Below are 16035 nucleotides of genomic sequence, written 5' to 3' on the forward strand. Positions count from 1 at the left end.
ACTCCCTGCCCCTGCTAGTGTCCCTTTCGTCCTTTCAGTTCCTGCTGGAGAGTGCAGGCATTCCATGTGCATTGAGCGGGGCATAAAATGCCCATCTTTTATGGGCACAGAGATTATAATCCCTATAATCTGTGACTGAGAATGTCAGATACCTCTCATCTCACTCTGCCCTGTATTTATGCCGTTTTTAGCTATAGCTATCAAATAAGATGATGATTTAATATTTCTAAGATAGAGAGCACAATTTAGGGACCAGTGGATGGCGAAATGGCTGCATTGCAGGACTCCCATGTAGTTGACTGCAGTTTGAGTCTTGGACCTGATGGTTTAAACTCATGCTGGGCACATGTGTATGCATGCCCCGAACCCCGAGAGGAGACGGGATCGCAACATGGCCATTCCCCCGGAGGGTGATTTCTTGCTTCCTGTCTCTGTCTCTTTCTGTCTCTCTGGCAAATGCATGTGCCCTATAGCAAAAACTTCTCTTAAAAAAAAATACAAATTCATAGTTTATTTGGCGAAGAAGACATCAAGTCCTGATGTGACCTTGCACTTGGGAATGGAAAAGCTATTCATATGGCACTATAATCTTTCAATCATTAAATAACTAGAAAAGTCATTAAATAATGATGATTCATGTTTGAAACAGAACATTTCCTTTTGGAATATGGTTTTGTAGATAAATCTCTGGTAAGAGAGGGAATTTTGCTTAGATATTTCCCCAAGGTGATTACTAGAAATTAACAAAAACATTCATTTACTCACTCCTAATTCTTTTGTTTTTGTTTTGTTTTTGAAAGATTTTTTCTATAGGGTGTGTGGACTCTCCAGAGACACAGAGACAGGAAAAACAGAAAGTGAGAAATCACACCCCCCCCAAGGGGGATGGCCACATCTCAATCCCTTCTCCTCCATTCACATCTCAGAATTTTGGATATGCACACACATGTTCCCAGAGTGAGTTTTAAGCTGCTGGGTCTGGAACTTGAACCGCAGTTGACTATGTGAGAGTCCAGTCATGCAATAATTAAACTATCTGCTGGTCCCATCACTCACTAATTAAAAAAATTTTTTTTTTCCAGAGAACCCATATGCTCACCTGAAAGAGACAAACAGAGAAAGAGAGAGAAAGGAAAAGTGAGAAAGTACCCTCAGGGAGGATGGCCATACAGCAATCCTTTCTCCTTCATTCTCTTCTCATGATTGTGGGCATGCATGCACATGCACCCAGCATGTTTTTGCAAATGATTTAAGCTGGAACTGAAACCACTCGGTCTGCCATGTGGGATCCAGTGCCTTAACCACCACACCATCAACTGGTCCAAAATTTTTTACTGAATATAGACTGACCTTGTAACGCTTGCTGAACTAGTTATCTATTATTAAATGAAATAGACACAATACTTGCCTTGAAGGAAAGAGGGATAGGAAAAGCTGGGAGCTGGGACTGCAATTTTTAAGATTTTTTTTTTTCAAGTCTGTCCATCTACCTCATCCATGAATGAGAGACACTGACAGAGAGAAAGTGAGAAACATGAACAGCACTCCCCACAGGGTCCTTTCCTATGATCCACCCGGTTCCAGCCAGCCCCAGACCACAGACATGCACACACCCAGAGTGTTTGTGGAGTGTTTGCCCCCCTGGGTGTCATGTTTTGCTGCTGTGTCACTGTCTGGTCCCATTGGTTACAATATTGAAGAGAATGGCCAGAGAAGACATCTTAGTATAGATTTGAAGACAGTGAGGGATGTGCCAGAGGGACACCTGGGAGAGAAGTGCACCGGAGAGGGGCACGTGCATATCACAGGGGCGGCCTGCAACATTTAAAGAACTCACTGCCAGGAGCCAGCAGGTGGCATGGTAGTTAAGGTGCTGGACTCCCACATGGCTGACTCTGGATTCAGGGCCCGGTGGCTTGCTTTCTCACTTTCTCTCTTTCTCTCTCTCTCATGAGCACACATGCCCTACAGCAAATTTGTAAATGATAATAATTAATAATAATTTCATTTTAAAAAAAGGACTCATTGCCAGAAACTCAAGAGACCAGAGCAGAATGTGTGGAAGTTCAAACAGCAGACTTGGTGAGTGCCATGAGGGGGAGCAGAGGACTGTGAAAGGAAAGGAAGCACACGTCCTACTGCGTGAGCAGGACTCTGGCCCTTCCTCTGAGAGAAAGCGTTGGTTTTGATTAGAGTTGGGATATGAGCTAACTTAGAGAAAACAAATACATACTTTCTAAAAACAAATAAAAAGAGACAACAGCTTTTTCTATCTTTTCTGAAGGTTGAGCTGATGGTATTTGCAGATGACAGAGAGGGAGTTCAAGTCATCAAGGATGATGCCAAGTTTTTTGGCTCAAGGCACTAGGAAAATCAATGGCCATTTACTGAAATGAGAAAGACTGAGAGTGGAGCAGGATTTGGTGGGAAGGTCAGGGTCTCCATATTAGATGTAATCAATGGGACATGCCTCGTGTACATCAAAGCAGGTAACAGGTAGACAGGTGGACGTATGAGTCTGGAGTTCAAGGAAGAGAATTAGAATTATGAACGTGGGTGCCAGGAGCATACATATGATATTTAAATTCTTGGGCTTCATGAATTTACCAGAGTAATGAGTGTCAGGAGAATGAGAGCTCAACACTAGGAAATAGATGTGGTCAAGTCACAAACTACTTAGAGTGTCTAAGCCTCAGTTTCTTCAACTGGAATAGAGCTGATCAAGTTGGTTTCTACAAATTCTAGCACATTAGAATAGGGTGTTTGTTAAGTATTGATAATTTATATCAAAATAATTTATTTGTAAAAATTGTTTTGTTCCAATGGCATTTTCTTTATTTGGGAGGAACTATACATTAAGAGGCATTTTTTTTTTACATAATATAAAAGTAAGATTTTAGTCTAAAACAAGTATAAACCACCATAAAATTTCAGGCTGAACACTAAAACTTCAAAAGGTCCTCATTGCATCTAGAAGGTTGGGAAAATGGTTTCTATAACTACAGGTGACATATCACCTTGTCTCTGGGATTTTTTCCTTATTGGAATCATGCTGTCCCTTGGTAGAGACTCCCTTAATTAAAAACTCTTTCATGTAAGTAACTGTGGAGCAAGCTAGGGACTCAAGGCAATAGAATGAAGACTCTTTTTTCATTACACATGTATTTCTCTGGCCGAATGTATGTATATCTGGTACTCCCTCATTCATGTATGTAGACTTTTAGGCAAGATTCCAGCTCATCTGTAAGAAGTTCAAGGGAAGTATTTGGCATCAGTGTTCTGCATTCCAAGTGTTAGACATTTTTGAGTTGTTATGGGTAAAATTACTAATTCTCTAGAAAAGTCTTTTCTGGCAATCACTTTGTTGTACTCATTCTGCTTTGCTTTCTGAACCCAAGGCTGAAATGGCTTTGAAATGAAAAGGTGTGAGTCTGATCAGGAAAGGCTTGCAGACGGAGTTTGAGCTCTGTCTCAGAGTGGTTATTAGGCACCAGTGCCCATCCTTTTCCGTTTCCCAGCTACAAACAAACAGAATTTTTATTTTTCAAAATGATATTGGTTTAGTAGGAACAGACTGAAGACTACAGTGAAATCAATAACATCATTAAGAAGCATAGTGTATGCTATAATGAGCACAACATTTGGAAGGAAAAGGGAATTATAGTCTGACATAGTCTCTCACATAGCAAGCCTCTGAGCAAGTTACTTAATCACAGTGAGCGTCAGTCTCCTCATCTGGAACCCTACAGTGTAGTTGGTCAGCTTAAATTAAGCAATGTCTGAAAGTGTTTTCCTACATAATAGGTACTCAGTATATCAGTCCATCAATTTAAAACATTTTCATTCAAATTTTACTATTCTTGAGGTCAGAATATCTTCAAATGATATAAAAATTTATAGCTCACCATTAAAAGGTGCACATTGTGATACAATTATTGCATATGTTTATAACTTAGACAAGGGTAGAAGGTAGGGTACAATTTGCCATTGTACTCTACCTTCTAGTAATATTGTAATATTTACATTAATTAGACCAACTTGTTATTGAGCTTTGCATTTGTATTTTTAAATTTATCTTAACAAGAAAGTCATTGTATGTGCAGAAGAAGAAACAGATTCTAATGGTCTAAGTACCTTCATGATATAAAAATGCGCTTGATACAACATGAAAAAGGAAGACACCCACAAGTAAGTAGTGTTAGGCATTCTTGTCCCTGGGACACATATGAAACAACTTCCTGTCATGTGCCAGGCAATGCCCCAAAATGCTATAAATGCTGTCAAATATCTTGGAATTCTCAGAATTGTGAAAATCAGGAGAGGTTACATAAGCAAATCATGACTCAAGAAAAACTGTGACTCAGCTGCTAAACATCTGTCTTATCTCTCTCTCAAATGCTTCCCACTGGCTTTCAGGAAGGTCTGTTTAAATTTTGCAGATATTCCTGATGGCTTCACTTCTGAATTCTACAAAACTTTTAAGAAGAGATAACCCCCGTTGTACTCAAATTATTTCTAAAGATCTAAAAGGAAGGACCCGACCCAAATTCATTTTATGAAGTCTCCATCACCTTCATCACCAAAACAAACAAGGGCATAACAAGAAGGAAAAACTACAGACCAATATCTCTGATAAATATAAAAGCAAAAATTCTAAATAAGGTACTAGAAAATTGTATCCAACAGCATATAAAGAAGATTATACATCACAACCAGGTAGGCTTTATTCAATGGTGATTTTACATACACAAAACCATAAACATAATAAACCATATTAACAGAAAGAAAGATGAAAACCATATAATCATTTCAATTGATGCAGAAGAAGTGTTCAATAAAATATAACATCTTTTCATGATTAAGACTCTCAGCAAGATAGGCATAGAAGGGTAATTTCTCAACACAGTAAAAGCCATCTATGAGAAACCTATAGCTAACATCATACTGAATGGGGAAAAGCTGAAAGCCTTTCTATCAAAAAAACTTGTACAAGACAAGGTTGCCTACTTTCTCCACTCCCTTTCAATATAGTGCTGGAAGTCTTAGCCAATGCAATCAGAAAAGAGATACAAGACAAGGTTGCCTACTTTCTCCACTCCCTTTCAATATAGTGCTGGAAGTCTTAGCCAATGCAATCAGAAAAGAGATACAAGACAAGGTTGCCTACTTTCTCCACTCCCTTTCAATATAGTGCTGGAAGTCTTAGCCAATGCAATCAGAAAAGAGAATAAAATAAAGGCATTCAAAAAGGGAAAGAAGAGGTGAAATTATCTCTATTTGCAGATGACATGATTATATATATGGAAGACCCAAATGTATCCATGAAAAAACTCCTGGAAAAAATAAATAAAGTAAAGTGGCAGGATACAAGATCAACATACAAAACTCTATAGCATTAGGGCCAGCAGGTGGCGTGTTGGTTAAGGGCGCTGGACTCCCACATGGCTGACTATGGTTCAAGTCCTGAGTGTGTGTGTGTGTGTGTGTGTGTGTGTCTGTCTGTCTGTCTGTCTCTCTTTCTCTCTCCCCCCACTCTGGTGAAAATTGAAATACATAAATAAAGTCAAATAAAATAATTCTTTAAAAAAGCTATAACATTTCTATATATAAACTACAATCAGATTGAGGCATAGAACTGAAGAAAGTAATTCCATTTACCAGAGCCACAAAAAGTATAAGATAGCTAGGAATAAATCTAATCAAAGAGTCAAAGACCTCAAAACTATGAAAATTTAAAAATAATGATAATAACACAAAAAGTGAAGGACATCCCATGTTTTTGCATCAACAGAATTAATATAATCAAAATGGCAATTCCACCCAAATTAATCTAGATATTTAATGCAATGCCAATCAAAGTACCAGACACATTCTTCACAGATTTAGAAAAGACAATCTTAAGGACCAGCAGATGGTGTAATAGTTACATCACTTGACTTTCATGTAGTCAACTGCAGTTTTGAGTCCCAGATCCAGCGACTTCAAACTCATGCCAGGCATGTCTGCATGCATGCCAAAAACCCTGAGAGGAGAATGGAGGAGAAGGGATTGCGGTGTGGCCATCCCCCCTGGGAGTGATTTCTCATTTTCTGTCTCTCTGTCTATCTTTGTCTCTCTGGTAAGCACACATGCCCTATAGCACAAGTCTCTCAAAATGAAGAAAAGAAAATACAATGATAGAATTTGTCTGGAATCATTAAAGACTCTGTATTGTCAAAGCAATTCTGTGCAAGTATAAGAAGAGTGGAGTGGTAGACATCTCACTCCCAGGCCCCAAAATATATTACAAAGCTGTGATGATTATAACAACAAAGTATTGGAACAAAAACAGACATGTGGAACGATGGAATAAAATAGTGACCCCAAAAATAAACTCCAAAACATATAGCCAACTGATTTTTGACAAAGGGTACCAGTCAATCCAGTGAGAAAAAGAAAACCTTTTAAGCAAATGGCATAGGAACAATTGGGTATCCACCTGCAGAAAGATGACTCTGAACCCTTATCTCTCACCATTAACAAAAATCAACTCAAAGTTGATCAAAGATCTGAACCTAAGACCTCAAACAATAAAACTACTGGTGGAAAACACTGGGGAAAATCTGGGAGATACTGGAGTAGACAGAGTCCTTTTGAATAAGACCCCAAAGGACAGGTAAAACTCTCAAAAATAGGCAAGTGGGAATACATGAAATTAAGTTTCTGCACAGAGACCAGCAGTTGGCATAATGGCTATGTCTCTGGACTCCCATGTAGTCAACCATGGTTTGAGTCCTGGACCTGGTGACTTAAATTCACGCTGGGCACATGTGCATGCATGACCAAGATTCCAAGAGGAGAATGGAGGAGAAGGGACTGCAGTGTAGCCATCCCCTCGGGGGGGGGGAAGGGAAGGGGGGTGATTTCTCACTTTCTGTCTCTCTGTTTCTCTTTGTCTTTCTGTTGAGTACACATTCCCTATATCAAAAACCTCTCCAAAAAAATAAAAAGAAGTTTCTGCACAGCAAAAGACACTGTAATTAGTGTGAATTGGGAACCTTCAGAATGGGAGAATATTTTTTTAGATTATGCCTCAGATAAGGTACTGATAACCAGAATACACATGGAACTCAAGCAGATTACCCGGCCCCCAAAATGGTCAACTTACTTAAAAGATTGGAAAATGAGCTGAACAAACAACTCTCTAAGGAAGGCATACAAACAGCCAAAAAGCATATGAAAAAAATGCTCAACATCTATCATCATAAGGGAGATGCAGGTCAAAACTACAATGACATACCACCTAACTCCAGTTAGAGTGGCTAAGATTCATTAGTGGGGGAAAAATTAAAAAAAAAAAAAAAAAAAAAGATAACTACTGGTGAGTCTGTGGTTGAAAGGGAATTACACTGTTGGTGGGAATGTAAATTAATCCAGCCACTGTGGAGAACAATATTGCCATTCCTCAAAGACTTACAAATAAAATGATCAGATCATCCAGAAATTCCACTCCTGAGTATATACCCAAAGGATAGGAGAATGCTCAGTTGGAAAAGTACTTTGCACGTGACATGATTATGTATATGGAAGACCCAAATGTATCCATGAAAAAACTACGTTTACGGGGGCATTATTCGCAATTGCTGACATGGAGCCAATCCAAATGTCCATGAACAGTTGAATGGATTGAAAAACATGGTACATATACTCTATGGAATATTAGTCATAAAAAAACAATAATATTCTGACATTTGATAGAAAGTGGATGAATATGGAAAATTTATGGCTGAGTGAAGCAAGTCAGGCTATGAAAGCCATTGTATGTCTCTACTTAATATATACCAACCATACGCACTCTATCACAGAAACTGTAGACAGCATGGGAACATGGTGAGAGAAAGAGGAGAGTGTGAGAAAGGGAATCAAGGAGAAAAAAAAAAAGAGGCAAGGCACTATGGGACACAGAAATGGATGATTATCTGTTGATGATGACATATATAGTATCTTCAACTCACCTGGTGTGAAGTGTATTTGTGTTGGGTAAATTTACTTTATAAGCTCTAGTAATGTATAGTGATTGAGTGTATAAAAGAAGTTAAAATAATTTTTTTAAACTTGAAGATATTAAAGACAAAAGCAAAAACAAATTTGGCACTAAGTCTTGTGTATACAAAGTTTGTCTAGAGGTCAAGGACTTTGAAGAGCAAAGTATTCAAGTGAGACTGTAGGTCTGAACAGAGAGACCTGGTAAGATGAGGGAACAGGCTATGTGAGTGGCCTTGAAATGGAGGGATCCAGAAACCATCTGTGACTGGTGGCACAACCAGTAATAAAGCTCTCAGTCCCACTTCAAGACTCAGGAAGACCAAAAGAAAAAAAAGTCTACTAGGAAATTTAATGACCGCCCTCCTTCTGCAATCCATATTAATGGGTGGCAGTCATTTGGGAATTTTGGAAATTTTATATCTTTTTTCAGGTTTAGATCCTTGATAAGACTGAGGAAACCTCTTCAGATTCTAAGAATGATCATCAACAGATTGACAGAGATAGTTACTTTGTTAGGGAGATGAGTGACAGCTGATGGAGTGAAAGGAGAGGTTCTCTGGCAGGAGAACAGTGCTAATAGAAGCAATACCATCTAGAACCCAAGGTGAGGGGTTTATATGTGTCGTGAGGGAAGAAGGATTAGTAAGTTTCAGGCCTGTGAAGTTAATATATCTTGGACATATCTAGGAAAAATAAGAAGTAGGAGATGTGCTGGGTAGATAAACCTCCCAGAGACATGATTCAGATCAAATGGCAAACACAAAGCAGGTCTCTTACAAGTTGAACCCACTGGCATGATGAGCACAGAAACACACACACACACACACAAACACACACTATACAGCTATATATACTCACACATGATGTTTGCATATTTTACATACAGAGAGAAAAAGAGAAAGAATAGAAAACAAAGGGAGAGGGAGTGGTAGACTTGTATTCCCAGGGGATGCTGGATCAATTTGGGAATGTCTATTTCCAGGCTGTGACATTGTTAGCTCCCAGCCATACAATACCTAAAGAAAATTTCTAGTGGACAGTTTTCTAATTTGAAAAGAAGCTGTCAGAATAATATGAATATCCACAATTTATAGTAAGAGGTCTCAGTAGCATTAGATACTAAAAATAGCGTAAGAATCTTAATGGCATGGAGTTTTACACTAGAAATCAATGCTGTTCCTCCAAACCATTGTCTCCCTTGAGAGCTTCTCTCTGGCTGCTACTCTTTCTGGCCTATTATTGTTTCCTTAATTTATTCAAAGTCAAAATTTTAAGGTTTTTAAAAATATATCTCAAACTGTTTCAAAGGACTCTTGTGCTTTAACTTGTAGATAGTAGCTATTATGTTTGACTAGAATCTCTTATTTTTATCCACTGCACCAAATCACTTGGGTTATTATGGTCTAGATCAAAGACTGTGTCTGGGTTCAATGGACCATGATGGGGTTATTAGAGAGGTGTGCTGGAGTCCTGAGACTGCTGAGAGACTTGTGCTTTTTCTCAGGTAGTCTTTACACCAACCAATACTCCCTTCAATGAAAATACCATTGTCTCAGGGTTTGAAAGCCCATACACAAACAAGAGATATTTAATTTCCTGCTTAGGATCCTTTTTTAGGGTATATGTATCTAATGCCAGTGGAATCAAAGAGATGGATTTAGTCAAGAAACTAAATTTGCAAGCTCTTTGTTCCTTTTTAAATTCTATTGAAAAAGCAAAATAACAACATAAGAATAAATTCTTCATTTTTTGAGAGTTTTTGTTTTGTTTTGTTTTTGTTTTTGTTTTGTTATAAGGTGTGTGCACTCCCCAGAAATAGAGAGACAGAAAGCGAGATATCACCCCCCAGGGGGGAGTCAGGGTTTGAAAGCCCATACACAAACAAGAGATATTTAATTTCCTGCTTAGGATCCTTTTTTAGGGTATATGTATCTAATGCCAGTGGAATCAAAGAGATGGATTTAGTCAAGAAACTAAATTTGCAAGCTCTTTGTTCCTTTTTAAATTCTATTGAAAAAGCAAAATAACAACATAAGAATAAATTCTTCATTTTTTGAGAGTTTTTGTTTTGTTTTGTTTTTGTTTTTGTTTTGTTATAAGGTGTGTGCACTCGCCAGAAATAGAGACAGAAAGCGAGATATCACCCCCCAGGGGGGAGGCCATGCCACAATCCTTTCTCCTCCATTCTCCTCTTAGGATCTTGGTCATGCACACAGATGTGCCTGGCATGAGTTTAAGCCACCAGTTCCAGGACTTGAACCATGGTCAGCTACATGGGAGTCCAACGACATAGCCATTATTCCAGCTGCTGGTCTCAAGAATAAATTCTTCATAATACCAAAAGAATAAAATAAAAATACTATTCCCAGACTGAAAAGTGACTTCTGGGAGATATAAATATATTCCACTAAGTGAAACCAAATAAAGAAACCTAAATTCACAAATGATCAGAAGATTCTCCAAACTAAAGTGACTCTTGTTAGCAGAAACTTACAATAAAGACTCAGTCAGTGAAATTCAATCCAGAAGATGAGTCTGGGGTAGAAGACGTGTGTCTTAATTAGCTTTTGGTGTGACAACAAACACGTCCGAAAACTTGTTAGCTTGCAGCAGTGAATATTAACCGCGTGCTCTTGTACATGGATCTCGGCTGTGGAAATCTCACTTAGCCTCTGGGCTGTGCTCAGAGTCTCTCCAAAATGTGTTTATTCTAGGATTTAATGATTGGAAAAAACAGAAAAGATATTGAATGATGAAGTGGGGAGATTAATGTCTCTGTATTGACTGACATGCATGGCATTCTCTTTTCAAAAAGCAATGCAATACACTGTAAAATTATATGTAACCCAATGTAATATAAAGAAGATTATGATGATTATGATAATAATAATAATAAAAAAGAATGAAAAGAAGTGCATTTTATCTGAGATGTCCTGTTTTCTTGACCAAAACTGAAGCACAATAAGGTGAGTTGAAGCCTGGGCTGTCTCAAAAGCCTCCGCTTGGCATTGGGACATGCTGCAGGTGTCAAAACTGATCACTTGATCAGGCCCTGAATCAGGGGAAGGAAGACAGGAAGGTACCCCATGCCACAGAGGCCTGTAGAAAGCAATGCACTCGGAAATCAACACATATAAAGTGGGCCGTCCCACTTTTAGTCACAACTATGTACTTGATTCAAAACATAAAATACATTTGCTTTATCCTCAGAAAAGAAACCAGGAAATCCCATTCAAACATGATACCATGCCCTGGAGAAACCCAGGCCCTCAGAACAGTCCCTACGGGGCCCAGCCATAGGACTTCTGGATCCAGAGACTTGGACCTACCATGGCAAGTTGTCTGCTCCCACAACGCACAGCATTCAATGTTGGTATGGCAACAGGACAACCACGACAGATACTCACATGTAGAAAGAGTGAGAGGGAGATGATGGCGGTCACCACAGCAATTCTGAAATCCAGCTGGACAGACTGACCAAGGGGCCCCAACATAGATGTCAGAGAAGGGCCAGGCCAAGCTCTCACCCACGGGGATACGTCCTAGTCCATAGCACCCACTGGGTCTTGACTTTGCCCTTGGGACTGTTTTCTTTTTAAATTTTCTCCTTGAACACATCTAAAAAAGGCATCAGAAAATATTCTTTCTGGGGTGGGGGAGCATCACTGTTTTCTGTCTGTAAAAATTTGAGTGCCCAAGGATAATTTTCTATCTCAAAGAGTCACAGTTCTTTTTAGCCCAGGTTGGAAGTGCATTTGTCAAAAGCTTTGTGTTAGTTGTTTGTTTACTTGTTTCCGTTTATTTTTATTTTTTATTTTTTTCATTCCATCAGCTTCATATGCCAGTGTCTCCATCCACATTTCCGTGTCAGACAGGATTCTCGATTTACAACTCAGAGCTTCTTGATCTTAGGAGGAACATGCCCTTTTCTATCACATCTACTGTAAGAGTCATTCTGACCGCCTGAAAGGGTCATCTGGGGTCAGGTTAATCCACTCAGTGGATTTAACAGAAGGTGCCATCATCATGATCCTGTTAGGTCTTTGCCGTGAGGTTTGGTCTTGATCTCAATCTCACCAGGCCTTTTGGTTCAGAGCTGTTCTCAGTTCTGTCTCTGAGTGGTTGGCAAGGAGACACAGAGGTATCATTCAAACTTGCAACTGTCAACACTTATGGACTAGCTTTTTCTTTCATCCTGATGTTAACATGGTAATCTCTTTTTCTTTTCCCTTAAGATAATATTAGGTTGTTAGGAAAGCCATGATGCATTTTTGCATAGTAAAACATAGAAAAATGTGTCATGACTGTCCCTATGACCTCCAGTTTATCTGATATAATTAGTAACAATCAACTCGGCTATCCTTATTCTCCTTCTACTGCATCGAACAAGCGCATAAGTGCATTAGATATTTTAACTACATTCAAGAAATTGTGAAAGTGAGCTTAATCAACAGGTTTGTCATAGTAACAGCATGGATTATCTTCTTCCAGGCCTTTTAACATTCACTGTCCTGCCTTAAAGAGGATGGCATATATTTTAGGTTTGGGGGGAAGATTTTTACTATATTTTAAATGGCTTCACTCTATTCCTTGTGCCAAATTCTATATTAGTAATTTTAACTATAGTAATTAACTCCCAAACCTGGTACTTCCTTTACTTTTAAAGAATTATTAAGACCAGTAGATGGCAAAATGGTTGTCGCTTGACTCCCGCGTAGTTGACTGCAGTTCAAGTTCCAGACTTGGTGGCTTAAAACTCACTCTGGGCACAGGTGCAGAGAATAGAGGAGAGGGGATTGTGTTGTGGCCACCCCTTCTGGGGGGTGATTTTTTGCTTTCCATTTCTCTGTCTCTCTCTTCCCCCTACCAGTGCATGTGCCCTATAGCAAAAATCTCTCAAAAATTATTTATTAAATTAAATTATTATTATTATTTAAATTTGCTATAGAGCATGTATGCTCACCAGAGAGAGACAGAGAAAGATAGGAAAGGTGAGAAAGCATACTGCCAGGTCCAGGACTCAAACCACAGTCTGCCATGTAGGAGTCCAGCACCCTAACCACCACACCACCTGTCATCTACTACTAGTAAACCTTTATGGTGTGCTCACAAATCTCAGTGGCCCTGTCCTAGGCTTTCGGAGGGTCCTGCTGCATGGAAAAGGCATCTGTGTAAATGTGGGACATGTCTTCTCAGGGGCTAAAGGAAGAGGTGGTCCAATCCACATTACTGGGGCAGGTAAGTATAATCTCCCCACAAAGAGGGTAAGGCTGAACTGAACATGTGCTAAATAACACTGCAGTTTGTGATAGCCAGACAGTAATTAATAACTGCTGTTGAAAAATTGTGCCAAGTATGCACTTTCGTATCAGTAGACACCAGTATCTGCCCCCAGGATAAAACTGCAAGTCAAGTTCAGTTCTCCCAAAATAATTAGGAATTGTGACACGGAAGACACTCACGGGAGGCTCCGGGGCTGTGGAAGTGGGGCAGTGGCCTACATACAGTGTTTCTGCCAAAAGGGACAGGAAATCCTTCACCCAGAAGACAAGCATCGTGCATACCCCTGTCCTTCACCCAGGAGACAAGCACCGTGCATAACCCGGGACTGAGTAATTGGACAAGTGAACGGTGGACCAGTTCTTATCAAGAGAGAAGACTTGTTTCATCTGGCAAAAGGAAACAAAAAAAAAGATTCAAACTACTTTTTGTTCTTTGAAATAATGAAGACATGTGCCCTCTTCAGTTCCTCGAAGTGGCCAGCAGTCCTTGCTGTAGTAAACACTCCCAGCATTTGTTTTACTCCCTGGGGCTCTAGAGGCAGCATGGTCTCTCAAGTCCTGCTAGGACTACGCTCCATTCACAGGCTTCCCACTCCACTCTAGGCAACGCCTGGGGCCAAGGACATGGAACTGGAATTCCAGTGACTGTCAGGAAAACAAGGGCTTCCCCCAAAAGCTCAGGAAATATACTGTCAGTACAAAAATTGATCAAGTTATTGAACCTTATCACAAAACGTTAGAGAGAAAAAATATGTACATGAGAAATCTACATAAAACAATTAGCCATTAAAGAAACAGAATTGTATGAAGACATAAAGTAAATATAAACCATGTACAATTTTAATTCCTAGATATCAGATAATATAATAAGAAGGAAAATGAGACAGAGAAAGAGAGTAAGAAAAAGAGGTAGACAGTAGAAAAAGTGCTTACACATTTGTGTGTATTGCGGCTTTATTCACAATTGCTAAGTCGTGGAACCAACCCAAATGTCCACAAACAGATGAATGGATTAAAGAAGAGTGGGAAATATATTCTACGGAATACTACTGAGCCATAAAAAAAAAAAAATACTGTGGCATTTGATAGAAAGTGAATGAATATGGAAGATATACTGGTTAGTGAAGCAGGCCAGGCTATGAAAGAGAGACATTGTATGTCTCCACTTAATATATATCAACTGTCTACATTCTATGGTCAAAACTGACAGAGTAGAGGATAGAGAAGAATGAGCAATGATTACAGATTCTGGACACAGTGTCAGAAGAGGGCAGGAGATGGAAAAGAGTGAGAGAAAAGGAATCAGGAGAAAAATAGAGGCAAGATATTTATGGGACATAGAAAGAGAGGATTGTCTGTTGATGATTATGTTTATGATATCTTCAACTGGACTGGTGTGAAGTGTATTCATGTTAGGCAAATTTATTTTATAAGCTGTAGTGATGTACAGTGATTGAATGTATAAAATAAATTAAAATATTTTTTAAAAGGGCTTTAGAGAGAAAAGGAGAAAGAACGAAAACACCATGAAAGACAATAATCACAATAAGTGCAAGCTGAATTTTGGCAGTTATGGTTACAATAGTTAAATAACTAAGAGGACCAAAATGTAGAATGTTTACAGATGACACCATTCAAATATGTATTGCTAAGAAGCCAGTAAAAGGGATAAAAATTCTGAGATTAACTGAAAAATAGAAGTGGTACAAAGTATTCGTGTTGGACATTTAAAATCCCACCAATCCAGGAGAGTGTTTGCACTATTTGGCTCACTGAACGGCAAGTGCACCATGTGATTATGACTGAAACTAGGTCCACTCGGAGAGGTAACACCTTGTACGTCATACTGATAATTATCATAGGAGACCCCGGAATAGAAGCAGAAAGAGCCAAGAGAAATCTATTCACAGAGCTTAAGAAATGAAATTTCAGTGTAGGAAATCAGTAAGAAGTGAACTGGCATCAGTCCTAAACTACAGTATGCTTGCTGGACTGCGATAGATCTATGTCGTCAAGGCTCTGAGAAATGATTATGATGACAATTGCTACTCTTTAGAACTAGGTTCCGTATTATTTTTAAACCCATGGCTCGATGCTCAGGCAATACTTTTAGGAATTTAAACTTTTCTCCCCCATGACTAGACTTGCTAGCTTTCTAGATTTTTTTTTTCAAACAATTCAAACCCTAATATATTCCTATTTTACCATACTTGCTCACCTTGTCTGCATCTGGGTATCAAAAAAAAAAAAAAAATGAAGAAGTATTTAGGGAAATGTGGACCCGTGTCTTAGACAACCCTAGAATTTTCACAGGAAGCCCTCGACGCTGCCGAATGCTAACTTCTCTTGTCTCTTACCCTGGTTGGATATAACTGGACATCCTGCCTGGTTTCAATGTTGTCACCTCTAAGCATTTTCTCTTACTGAACTGTTATCAACTCCTGTTCCTGTGGCAATCCATGACTGAATCTCAATATGTCACAATAGTTGAAGAACCCTAAGTTGGAATTTGTGGCAATGGAGAATTTGTTGATTAGAAACTAAGACACGTTCTCCCTAAGACACGTGGTGTTATGTAGGTAGTAGATGATTGATTCATTCCTCTTTTTAAAAAAACCAGTGAATCAGCATTCTCCCATCAAAAACTGAATTCAGAGAGGTTTCCTTCTTGGCTTTCAGGTTTTTTACAATTCTGCTTTCACAGAAGAAGATAAAGGAACCGTGTTTT

At 39.0% G+C, this 16035-nt stretch overlaps 1 long non-coding RNA gene across 1 annotated transcript in view; it reads right to left on the minus strand.

The window, feature by feature from the left end:
* Window positions 1-15751, minus strand: part of LOC102472933 (uncharacterized) — a 28332-nt gene extending 12581 nt beyond the window's left edge. The window contains exon 1 of the long non-coding RNA XR_003548858.1: window positions 15665-15751. This is a non-coding gene — a long non-coding RNA (uncharacterized LOC102472933). The remainder of the gene's footprint in view (window positions 1-15664) is intronic.
* Between the last annotated feature and the right edge of the window lie 284 nt (window positions 15752-16035).

The sequence above is a fragment of the Tupaia chinensis genome, unplaced genomic scaffold (assembly GCF_000334495.1).
Source record: "Tupaia chinensis unplaced genomic scaffold, TupChi_1.0 Scaffold000144_1, whole genome shotgun sequence".
Classification (NCBI taxonomy): domain Eukaryota; kingdom Metazoa; phylum Chordata; class Mammalia; order Scandentia; family Tupaiidae; genus Tupaia; species Tupaia belangeri.